Source organism: Dromiciops gliroides, chromosome 3 (genome assembly GCF_019393635.1).
Source record: "Dromiciops gliroides isolate mDroGli1 chromosome 3, mDroGli1.pri, whole genome shotgun sequence".
In the NCBI taxonomy this organism is placed as follows: Eukaryota; Metazoa; Chordata; class Mammalia; order Microbiotheria; family Microbiotheriidae; genus Dromiciops; species Dromiciops gliroides.
This window is the reverse complement of record NC_057863.1, coordinates 186,207,134-186,219,857: the sequence shown is the minus strand read 5'-3', so window position 1 is coordinate 186,219,857 and position 12,724 is coordinate 186,207,134. Positions and strand designations below refer to the sequence as shown.

At 36.8% G+C, this 12,724-nt stretch overlaps 1 long non-coding RNA gene across 2 annotated transcripts in view; it reads left to right on the top strand.

Moving 5' to 3' along the window:
• Positions 1-12,724, top strand: part of LOC122745286 — a 183,668-nt gene that overhangs the window by 168,684 nt on the left and 2,260 nt on the right. The window lies entirely within an intron of this gene.

The following is a 12,724-nucleotide window of genomic DNA, read 5'->3' as shown; positions in this document are numbered from 1 at the left end:
GAATACTAGTGTAGTTATTATATTATCAATCAATCAATAAGCATTTATTAAGTGCTTGCTATGAACCAGGTACTTGCTAAGCCCTGGAGGTACAAAAACAAAAGTAAAATAGTCCCTGCCCCCCAAGAGTGTGCATTCTAATGTACATAATACGTATACATATAAAAACATATCAAATATATACAAAATGAATAAAATGTAGATTTGAGAGGGGATTCACTGGCCATTGGGAGGACCACTAGGAGAAAGACTTCATGTAGAAACAGGTACTTGAAGAAGAGTCTTGGAAAAGCTTGGCATTTTCTTCTTTTCCATTTCAAATGAACATTCTTGTCAATTCTTTGTTGCATTATACTTCCTCATCTGATGAATGTTTTCCTTATCTTTCTTTGAAAGAGGGCATCTATTTTCTTTATTAGTTTCCTATTCTAATACAGATGTTAGGGGTTTGGGAGGGTTTGTTGTTGTTGTTGTTGTTTGGTATAAGAGCCCAGATAGTAAAATCAGAAAGCTCACAAAGCTCACCTCTCAAGATAATAGTTGTAGTCTCATCTGTTCATTGAAAAAAATAATGATAATTGTGGGAAAAAATATTTATTATACCATTGGGGGAGGGATTATTATACTTTTAAATCCAATCTTGTGCGATTAAAGGTTATTCCCATTCAAAATGTTGCTTGATTTCAGTAACTCTCTACGAATGGCAGAAATGGCTACAGAGTATTTCTGATTCTCTCAGACGCAAGGTACACACAAAGCATTCTTGTTTTGGGTTACCACTCCCAGGAACTCCTAAGGGATACATTCCAAACTTCTGCTTTGGATTAGTTACTCATACTTATCATAATCTGTCTTGCTTTTAGGCTGCCATTTCGGCAAAATTGATTAACTGGGTACATAGGGTATGTGGGGTTCCTGTGTATGAGGAATCTTTGTCAAAATACCAAATCTTCCAGAATTTGAGAGAGCCACTCCCTTTCCAACTCTCTGTCTTCTTTACCAAATTACTTAGCAAATTTTGTCCTAAAACTATTTCAGATTTGGGGGTCTGTTCTTGTGAACAACATGATCAAATGCTACTATTAATTCAATAATGCTTTTGAGTGAATGTTTACTTTATTAAATTATAATGAAATTTGCATACATTTGAAGAATAGCCATACATATATGGGGCAGCTAGGTGATACAGTGGATAGAGTGCCAAGCCTGAAGTTAGGAAAACTCATCTTCCTGAGTTCAAATCCAGCCTCAGACTTTTAATAGCTGTGTGATCCAGGGCCTCAGTTCCTCACCTGCAAAATTAACTGGAGAAGGAAATGACAAACCATTACATTCTATTTCCTAAGAAAACCTCAAATGGGGTCACAAAGAACCAGACACAACTGAAATGATGGAACAAAAACAAAAGCATATATGACTATATGCATGTGAGTATACGTGGGAGTTTTCAGACCACTTGCAAAACTCCACATCTCCCAGGGATCCTCGGCACCACCATTTTTGACCAGCTTCTCATTTGTAAGGTGGAGATACTGAGATCCAATAACATGAAGTGATTTGTGCCAGGTCACATGACTAGTGAATGAAGAAGCTGATCTCTTAAACCACGAGGTTTATGTCTATTCTCTTATATCACATTGACTGCCTTCATAGGATATATAGGATTACATAGGATTTTCTACATGTAAGAAAAGTGGCTAAAAAGATCTCAAAACCAGGATAACCCTAGAAACCCAAAGAATTTTGAGAGAATTAAAATATTTCTAGTGTACTTCATTTATTAGTGATTTAGAAGGTTTTTATGTTAGGATTATTGTTTTACTTGGCAATAAAATAACTTTCCTCAGATCACTATTTCTGTGCCTTAATTCTTCTGTCTATGTTACAGACACACATATTCTTGCAAAATTGGTAAAAATAAAGGAGACACAAAGTAGAGGGATAATCAATCAACTTGTTTAAATATGGACCAAGAAAAATCAATGAAGCTACCATGTTTATGTTCATGCCCTTTTTTCCTTCAGGAGAAAAATTCTATATTTCCTTCTCTGTCATTTCAATTGTTTGTTCATGTCAATTCTTTGCTTCATTGGACTTGCTAAGCCTATATAGAAGTTCACCCTCTTTTTTCTATGTAGGTCCCTTTTGCCTCCTAGCTTCCTATTCCTCTTTTCAAATCCTCCCTGATGAAACTTAAAATAGTTTTTTATTGTACATCTGATATTTTGTGTTCAGCGATTTTGGACAAGAAGCAAAATTTTAGAGAAAATGAAGAAGTGCTTCTCTCTGCCCTTTGTGGCTGACTCGGTCCATGCCACTCAAGGCTATAATAATAATTTTCAATGGTCCAATAGATTTGGTTCCAATAAGAACTTTGATGTTACAAACCACTGAACCTAAGAAGGAATAACAAGGATTTTCCAGAAAATGTAATTTTTACTTTAAGTTCAATCTTTTCCATAATGCTAGTGTCCTGATCACTGCCTTAGAAAGGAAGCTTTAGAATAGAAAGTTTCATCCTAGTAATCTAGAAACTTAACCATTGTTTAGAGGTTCTCTCCAGGATTTACAGTATGTCCAGCTGAAGAAAAAATGAGAAGAGTATAAGGGAATTTGAAAAGATTTAACCAGAGCATAAAATCTGAGGACATAATATATATCTCATGGTAGTCCACTATACCACTTGCCACTCATTTCTTTCTTTGACATTTCTTGGAAGAACCCCAGCATTATCCAACTTGAATCAATATAATCATTTCTTCAATATTTCAACACTTTAAAAGATATCTATGATTTTATCAGTGTGAGTATTTCCATATCAATGAAGCTTGTGCTCCTTCTTGTACCTTAGTAAATGGTCATGGTCCCATACAATTTAAAAATATATTTTAAAGCATATTCTATTTGAAAAGTACTTCGTTAGATACTTGTGATGCAAAGACAAAAGTTAAATCATCTCTACATTTGAGGAAGTAACATATAGCATGCAAAATTTAGTAAATAGAAATTTGAGAAGGGAGAGAAATTATATCAAAGCTATTCCTTGAAATAGGCAATTCTGAGAGGCAGAGGTGAGCAGAGAGTGAATGAGATGGCTTCTGTCAAATGTGAGGAGGTGAGAGAATGACCCAGAAAGTTTGGGAAAGTTAGCTAGTACTCTAACTCATTGAACCATAGAGGACATGAGAAAAATAAAGTATAATAAGGATAGAAATATACTTTGGAACAAAATTTTTAAGAGTCTTAATTGTGAGATTGCAGGCCAGGTGAGATTTAAAAACTGAGAACGATGATAGACCAGGAAACCAAGGATGATGGGCCATCAGTATGAATAATGAAGTCCTCTAACATCTAGATAATACAGAGAATTGGGGAATCTGAGTTCAATTCCTGCTTCAGATACTCATTAGTTGTGTGACCTTAGACAGGACACTTAACCTCTTTGTACCTGATTTTCCTCATCTGTAAAGTGGGGATAATAATAGCCCCTACCTCCCAGGGTTGTTGTGAGGATCAGATTAGATAACACATGTAAAGCATAAAGCACTTTACATTTAACACCATATAAATGCTAGGAGCAGTAGTAGTATAGTAGTAGCAGTATAGCAGCAGCAGCAGCGGTGGTGGTGGTGGTGGTGGCAGCAGTACTAGTAGTAGTAGTAGTAGTAGCAGTAGTAGTAGTAGTAGTAGTAGTAGTAGTAGTGGTGGTGGTGGTGGTGGTGGTAATAGTAGTAGTAGTAGTATAAGGGTAAGGATTCAAGTTGAAAAGAAAATGATAAACTACAATGAATACTGGGAAAAGAGAGAGAATAACCCAGGGGCTGATCAACTACTGTAACAGCATTCTTGACAGGGTGATAGAGATAGAATGAATTTATAAAGGATTCTGGCATTGGGGAACAAGGGATATTCTGACCCTTTTTCCTGATCTGGCACAAAGAGGAACATGGGTGGGGGGGAGGGGGGTGGAAGGGGGGAGAAATAGGCAGCATTGCAAAATGTAGCCAGAGATAAAGTGTTATCCAGAGGGAGTCAATGTTCCATGAAAATAAGAAGGTGGCAAGAATGTGAGAGAAAAGATATAAGATGAAGACTTTGTAAATGATGGACCAGGAGTTCTAGAGAGCACAGGTGAAGAAGGCAGAGGACAGAGATAGGAGAGAAGGACCTGACTTAGGCATCACTTCAGCATAGGACCCTCCACTCACCTGGGCACTTAGTGATAACAGTTCTCAAGGCATTGTTTTCTTATAGGGTGGGTAATAGCAGACCCTACATAGAGCTAGTAAGTAAGCACCACCTCTCTATTCAACAATGATAGATCCCTCTCTACCTACGTGGGCCCTTGTGATGGAGCAAAAATAACTGGTGGCCAAATTCCAGTGATAAACCTCCCCATACAGAGGGTCATTTAGGTGGTCAACTAGACTGGAATCCAAGGAAGAGGCCAAACTCTCAGCTCGTTAAGATATGCCAGTGCCAGTGGGCAGTTGGCATAGCCTTTAATAACCCAGGGTCAAGGCCACACTATTATGAGGAGTTGGTACAGGAATTTACTGGAGAATGTAACCCCTGTCCTCTTTAAATTGTGTTAACTTGTTTATTCCAGGGTATTTCCCATGTGTAAATTGCAAATGTGTTCCCATCCTATATTAGACTGGTTCCTGTCTCAGAAGAAGAAAGGCAAATCCAGGAGACCCAAAGTGTACTAAGCCTGGGACTGACCCTGGCACCAATAGGAGACACAAAATATTTGACTTTCTAGTCTAGTCTGAAGCTTTGAGTGAATCTTGTGCTCTTGGGTATGACATAGGGAGACTCAGCAGAGCCAAAGACACCAGCATTTTTCTCAGACCTCAGAATACAGTTTTAGTTATAGGACACTGTTTAGGAACTATTTCAATATACATTTTAATCTAGTGATTTGTGAATCTTTTAGTGTGTTGTTTTTTCTCAATAAAATTTGTGTTTTTAAGTTTCCTTCTTTTATATACACATTTTAAGCACCTGGGAGTCCTGAAAAACAAAGTAATGCAGCTACAATTTTTGTGATAAGGAAAAGTTAATTGGCAAATTTCTATTTAACTGAAGCTTTGACCATAATAATCAGCTTCCGAATAGAACCAGAGAAGTAAGTAGAAAACTCAAAAATAGCAGCCATTTCATATGGAAAGAAGGATAACTGTGATTTTCCAACCCATATCTATATCAACCTTCTCATACCTTCTGGGAATGCCCCAGGTCAGGTGATGGCTACAGGACTCACAATCAGCCAGGACCAATGTATTTCATATTTGTCTCTGGGGCATGTTCTCATGGCACAAAGTGTCATAGAGCTCTATACAAACACATATAGAGGTTTTCCTCTTCATCCTGAATTATGCACCATACTGCCCTGAAGGATACTTCTATGCAGACACTGTGTTTAATCAAGGAAAAGTCTGTGCAGAGTGTGGAGGGGAGAGGAGAGGAGAGATGAAGGTGGGGAAGATAGAGTGTTAGAATATATTTATATTACTATATATTATTATATATTACCATATGTTATATTGCTATATATAAGATATAAATATGTTAATACATTTTAAAATTTTGAAATTATGATTAAAATATATAGTCATTGGTATATACCTTGATGGGAAATAGCAAAAGCACAAGTCCATGATTCATTATAAGGTAAAGAAGCATCGAGCTCCTGTAGCTGAAAACAAAACTAAAGAATACGTTGTCCATTGACTGTAGGGTGAGTATCAATCAGGAAGCTGAGGATGAATCCACCTTGGGTCATAGGTTCTAAATTAGTTTTTCTTATGTGTTTTGTTTAACTTTTAAATTGAAAGATCCTAGAGGTTGAGGTGGGATTGTTTACTGGAAGGAAGGAGGGAGGGAAGGAAATTTAGAAACATGAGTAAGAGAATCCCAGGGACCATAATATCAGGATCATACCTCTTCCTTCCATCAGACATGAACTGATTTGGGGGAGGGATGAGAAAATAATTTAATAAATTAATATAGTATAACCATGTTATAACATGACTCATTACACAAATAGATATAACATAGGTCAAATTATGCTTCCTAAAATATGACTGCATATATTAAAAGCCTAATATAACAATCTATATAATAGTTCTATTTTCTTACATCAGCATTATAAAGAGATTCTACAGTATATGAATATAAATGCATTCAATGCATTATGAATTCATGCCTTGCTCTTTATCTAGAGGACAGGGGACTTAACATATTTGAAAGATCTAGGCCCCAGTAAGTCTTTTAATTTTTCCCATCCCTGATCACAGAACTTTCCAGTTCATTAGTATTGACATTCGATGTGACCTTCTTAAGGGAAGCAGAGTTTTATAGTTAATAGAAACAGTTCACATTGGGTTACAGAGGTTGTTTTCCTTTAAAAATGGTACAACTGAACTGTGGGGGGAAAATATTTCCAAGATTTTTGATGTGAATTAAAGCTCTAGGGGTGGATTTCCAAAGCTTCAGTCATCTTGTTTTCCTGACACATCATCTATTATGTAATGGACTTCCTCAGAGCCTAAGATCCAAAGCCGATATTGTGATTATTCAGTTTGATACATTCCTTCTGAGGCGACAATATGACCTGCAGATTTGAATCTTCTAATGATGTAGTGAGCAAAAACATCAAGGGGAGAATTAAAATGCATTTGGGTATGGCATCCCAAGGAAGGATAAAGCTAATATAATCAAAAGGGTGATAGAAAACAGTGATGAAGCATCCCTATTTAGACATTCTGTTTGTTTTAAAGCACACCATAGAAGAGGAACACAGGGCATACACAATTGAATTTAAATTTTGTTTACCCAAAATATTCAGATTGTATTTAGAGGAACCTCCTAGGAGGACAAAACAGGACAAAAATATTGCATATTACCATATTAAAAGCTCACATTAGTTAAAGATCAAAAAGACCCCTGAGTTCATTGATTATACTCCCTTTCTAAAAGGAGACAATAACAACTTTGAATTATACACATTAATGGAGAGGACCATCAGTGCATATTATCTAAAATGATGAATACTCCAAAAACCATTCAGAGTTGGGATTGGAATGCATTTTTGCTTTATTTTGATGAGATTTTCAGATTTGTCCTTTTATTTAGTCGATAAGATAATTAAAGCATACTCCAGATGAAAGTGAGAGATGACCCTAAAGCATGCTCAATGGCAGGTAGAAGTCAGCTGAGGATTAGAACATCATCCATATGTGGTTAAAACACAAGCCCAAAGGTCAATGTATGTAACTGACCAGATTTATTTAAAAATATTATCTGCCACCGGCCCTGGATTCAGGAGTACCTGAGTTCAAATCCGGCCTCAGACACTTGACACTTAGTAGCTGTGTGACCCTGGGCAAGTCACTTAACCCCCATTGCCTGCAAAAAAACCAAAAACAAATATATATATATATATATATATATTATCTGCAAGCTCCTTGTTTAAATTAGCTGAAAGCTGAGAAGCACCATCTATCAAAAATGAATACTTGAAAGGATATTTCAAAATGAAAATTTGATCGCTTCATAGCTATGCTTTATAAGCTACAGAAATGATTTTCAAGGTTATATTTTGAAGCGGGAGCAAATATTTTGTCAGTCTTAAATATTGAGCAAGGTACAAATGAATGCACTGAAAGTACCTCACTTTCCCTTTCAATGAATAGCTTCCACATCCATGTATATAATGTCAGATGTATAAGGAAAAAAAAAATCGAAGTGTAGTTTAGAGACAGGAAGGATAGGGTTTTTAGAGGATAATGAAATTACTATCTTAAGTACACTGAGTAGAACTATTAAAAAAGATCATTATAAGAAGATTTTTCTATGTGTATTTCATATATTTTTTTTTCTGCATGCTCAAGGTGGGTCAGAAAATGGTTGGCTAGAGCACGGGGAAATAGAATTCGTCTTCCCACAATTCCATTGGGCAGCTTTATCATGTGCACAGTCCTATTTATTCCCTTAAATAAAGAGCACACAAGTTATGCTATACCTGGGGAGTGCATGGAGGAGGGGAAGGGAGCAGCCAATTTTTGTAAAGAGAAAAACTTTATTAAAATTCAAGGAAAAAAATAAATGGAGGTGATTTAGAAGTCATTATGCATTTATTGAACAAACACTGCTAAAGACATTTCAGCACTCTGTGTGTTTAAAAAGTAATAAATAGCTATTGTGCTTACTTCATAAACTTGTCAGACTGTCTTCATTTTATTTTCCTGAACAAACTGAATTTCTGTACTGCTCATCCCCAGCCAGTTAATAAATATATCACCCTAAAAAGTGCTGTGGTATTAAATTTACAGCAGATAAAATATGGATGAAGTTGCTGGGCTTCAGGTACGTCAAGTGTGATTTAATATCTCTCACTACTCTTATGAGGAGTAAAAGATTACTCTGCTCTTCCAACAGCTAGATACTGACCTCTGCTCCCAAGTAACAGCCACTCAGCAAATAGTAGCAAATGAAGAAGTAGAATAACATATAGATTGGCCATAAGAAAAAAATTGATCTAAATCCATATATCAAATCTGCTGATCAGAGCTCTGTAGAAGTACCTCATAATCTTTAGTATGCAATTGCAGAAACTTTGGGTGAAGAAGAAACTGCTTTGCCTTATGGAAAGTAAATGGGGGTTGGGTTGGTGTTGGGGGCTTTTCAAGTCCTCAATTCTCATTGAAACATATCCATAGAAGAAAAGGCTCATTGACCTATTGGTGAAAGAGGTAAAGATTAATGGAAGTCTCTTTAAATTTTTTGGATAGAGATATAGGGAACTATAAGATATTTGAGAGTTTCATCATATTATAGAATCTTATAAATGAGAGGGGTATTCCCCTGGGAAATTTCACAACAATCTGATTTAATTTATATGTTTCTTAAAAAAGGTTCTATCTAAAGGTAATAAAATATCCAAGGGAAATATTTGCTAGCTAAGAAAATAAATTCTTATGATTTACATTTTGTCATCAAAAAAGGCTGAAGTCTGAAAGTATTTTTTTCTGAACTACAAAACATGACAAAGGTTACAAGTTTAAAAAACAAGTCCCTTACCCCACACCCCACCCACCCCACCCACCACACCCACCACACACACACACAAACACAAGAAAATAATATGCTGAAATATTTTTATCTTAAGTATTTTAAGAAGTGAGGAATAGGCACATATATTTCTTCAAAGTATATATTGCAAGGAGTCTTCCTCTAAAGATTGCTTTAAAAAAATAATAAACTTCAGCAATTAGAGGGGATTCTTTCCTTTTACCATGGAAGTGATGTGAATGGCCTAGTGGCCACTCCTGATTCTTCTGTATTCTCAGGGTAAAGGGTGGCTAAATCGAAAGTCCCTGTAGCTTTGTGGGCCTTTGCAAATAAAGCCTTTGTTTTCACCAAAAAATGTGTCTGTTTAATGGCTGGAGTTTTCTTTGTTTGTTTGTTTGTTTGTTATTGTTTTTCACTGTGCACTTTTATACTCAAGAGGTAATTGGTTTTATGGGACCAGAGGGGTTGGGGACAAGCCTGTTTATTTGAGATTTCTTTGAATAGTGAATGTTGAGTCCTTGGCAATAACAGATACATTTGGGCAAAAACTAATTCTTAAGTAGAAAAGGAACAGCATGTGACTTGGATTTTTTTAACAAAAAAGTGAGAAAAGGGGATTTGGTAGTGTTTGGGGAATGGTGAGGGGCAATGGATGGATATGTTCATAGAGGACTATATATGTACCTATAGGGAAGCTAACCTATTAGAAATTAAAGCTTCTTAGGAAAAAATCAGCTGAACAGGCATCCACCCCACTTCTCACATTGACCCAGATGTCGCTGGTTCAAACAGAAGTCCATCTATAAACCTATCTAAACAAGTGCTTTCTCCATTCCAATTGTACAATGGATTTGCTTGGGTAGGATGACATTTTCTTGAGTGACAGATGTGCGTACTGCAGCAGCTTCACTGATGCTCATGGCTTTCTTGCACAGCAGCTGCTCCTTAAGGATCTTAGACTGCTCCCTTTGTTTGCATTTGTGACAAGGAAAGTAGAGGTTGAGGTGGGGGGAAAGAAGAAGAAGGAGGATTGGAGGGTAGGGAAAGAGAGACAGAGGGAGGGGAGAGGAGAGGAGAGGAGAGGAGAGAGAAAGAGGGAGAGAGAGAGAGAGAGAGAGAGAGAGAGAGAGAGAGAGAGAGAGAGAGAAATTCCACCTTACTCTTTATGTCTGTGTGTGTGTGTGTGTGTGTGTGTGTGTGTGTATCAAGGATGTGAGCTGGGGCCAGCTGGCAAGGATTTAGAAAGTCAGAGGGCTTCTGGGTGTGCAGAGACCATGAACATTTTAATGACACACCACTTCAAACTACCACCACCAAAAAAAATTAAAATTAAAAAGCATCTTAATAGTCATCTCTTTCTCGGGCTGATGAGAAGTAATAGTCATGGGAAAGATATCAAGGGAAGGAGGGGGTTAAGAAATAGGTAATTTTAAAATTATGCAGTGTTTTAAAAAGATTAATTGGCTAAGGTTATTCGATTGCCTGCTTTTCTTTTCTTGCTTTAACCTCTGTATCTTTGCAGCAATCAAAAACCATTCCTTGGAAATGACACTGAGACATTGTTTTCACAGAGGAGGATAGGTTACTTAAGTTGGTGCTACCCAACAGAATGAGATTGTCTAATATTTTGCCCAATGCAAGGGGCTTCTTCCTTTGGTTGAGCTTATTTCTTACATCTACTCAAAACTATTTTATGAGAAATGTTAACTTTGGTTTTCCAACTATATTTGCATCGTCATCATCATCATAACTTGGCTAACAGAAAATGTTCTCAAAATCATTAATTTGCATTTCAAAACAAATAATAATCAGCCATTTATTTTCCAATTTATTTTTTTTGGCAGAACAATGTGGGTTAAGTGACTTGTCCAGGGTCACACAGCTAGTGAGTGTGAAGTGTCTGAGTCTGTATTTGAACTCAGGTTCTTCTGAATTCAGGGCCTATGCTTTATCCATTGTGCTACCTAGCTGCCCTTATTTTCCAATTTTTAAAAAAGCTTATAATCGGGGGCAGCTAGGTGGCACAGTGGATAGAGCACCAGCCCTGTATTCAGGAGTACCTGAGTTCAAATCCAGCCTTAGGCACTTAAACACTTACTAGCTATGTGACCCTGGGCAAGTCACTTAACCCCAATTGCCCTGGAAAAAAAAAAAGCTTACAATCCTATAATTTATCCCTTTTTATGAATCTAGCCTAATGATTGTTTACTTGCTTGGAATAAGGAGTATATTTTAATCAACTGTTGGTGACAGCATCTCTGTAACATGCTGCAACATGGTTCCACATAGCTATTTCCTAACATGCCAAATACGGAGTTGTTTCTTCAAAAATGGCTGGTACTTCAGATACTCTGGATGACCATACTTCTTTCTTTAACCCTTGCTTTGTTAGTAGAGTACACATCTCCCATATTAAAATGTAAAACAACATTGTTTGCCTTCTTTCAAACATGATGATTACTCAAAATTCCCACTTCTTTTCAAACTGGTTGAAGCTATGAACAAAGTCTGTTTTATTTACACTTAAACTATGCTCGTGTCACATGTGTAAGTATTTAAAAGTATATTTTCCCATAAATGTCATGAACCTATGAAAAGATTTTGAAAAATTTGAGCCTGGATTCAGCCAAATTTTTTTAAAAATTGCCCCTGCTTCAAAAAGCTTACACCTTAATGAGTATAGTTAGAGATGTGGTAGCAGAAAGGTATTTTGGTTTGGGATGTGGTAAGAAGGGCTAGTGGAACCATGGAGGAACTGATTGACATATCCTTTCCAGTAGCAATGCCAATATTCATTTGATTATCATTCCAGAGCTGGGAGGGGATAGAGAGGGGGGTAGGAAATGGAAAAGCGGGCAAAATACACATGAGAGAAAGGGCAGATAGGTGGCGCAGTGGATAAAGCACTGGCCCTGGATTCAGGAGGACCTAAGTCCAAATCCGGCCTCAGACACTTGACATTTTCTAGCTGTATGACCTTGGGCAAGTCACTTAACCCTCATTGCCCTACCCCCAAAAAAAACTTTAAAGAAAAAAATTTTAAGATACACATGAGATAATTGTGGATGGCCAGAAAATGGCCAAGGTGGAATGGGAAGTAATGACTAGAGTTCACTAGATTTAGTAAGCCATATGACCCATTCATCAGTCAGGACAGCTTGGACCTCAGGCAAGAGTTCCAGAACTAAGGTATTAAGTCCCCCAGAAGGGACTTAACAGTAGACAAATAGCAAGAGATATGGAAAAACAGTTATCTGTTATTTAATTGGAAGTTGCAAGAACAATAACTTATATTTATACATCACAACAGCCCCAAAGTATTTTCACATTGAGTAACTGAGCCACTATTTTATTTTCTCCTGAACGACCCCAAGAAGTAGGTGGTAGAATTATGGGTGCCCATTATTATCATTGAAGAAACTGAGTTCCAAAAACCTAACCAAAATAATATAGCTTAAAAGGAGTAGAACCAGAATTGGAATGTCTTTAAATTCCAACACCAGTCAGTTTTTTATCCAACGCTACCTTTATGTACTGCTCAGGAAGGGGGAAGAGAGGGAGTGAGAGAGGGATAGAGGTAGGAACTCAAAATGTTTTTTAAAATGTTTAAAAATTGTTTTAACATGTAATTGAGGAAAAAAGAAAA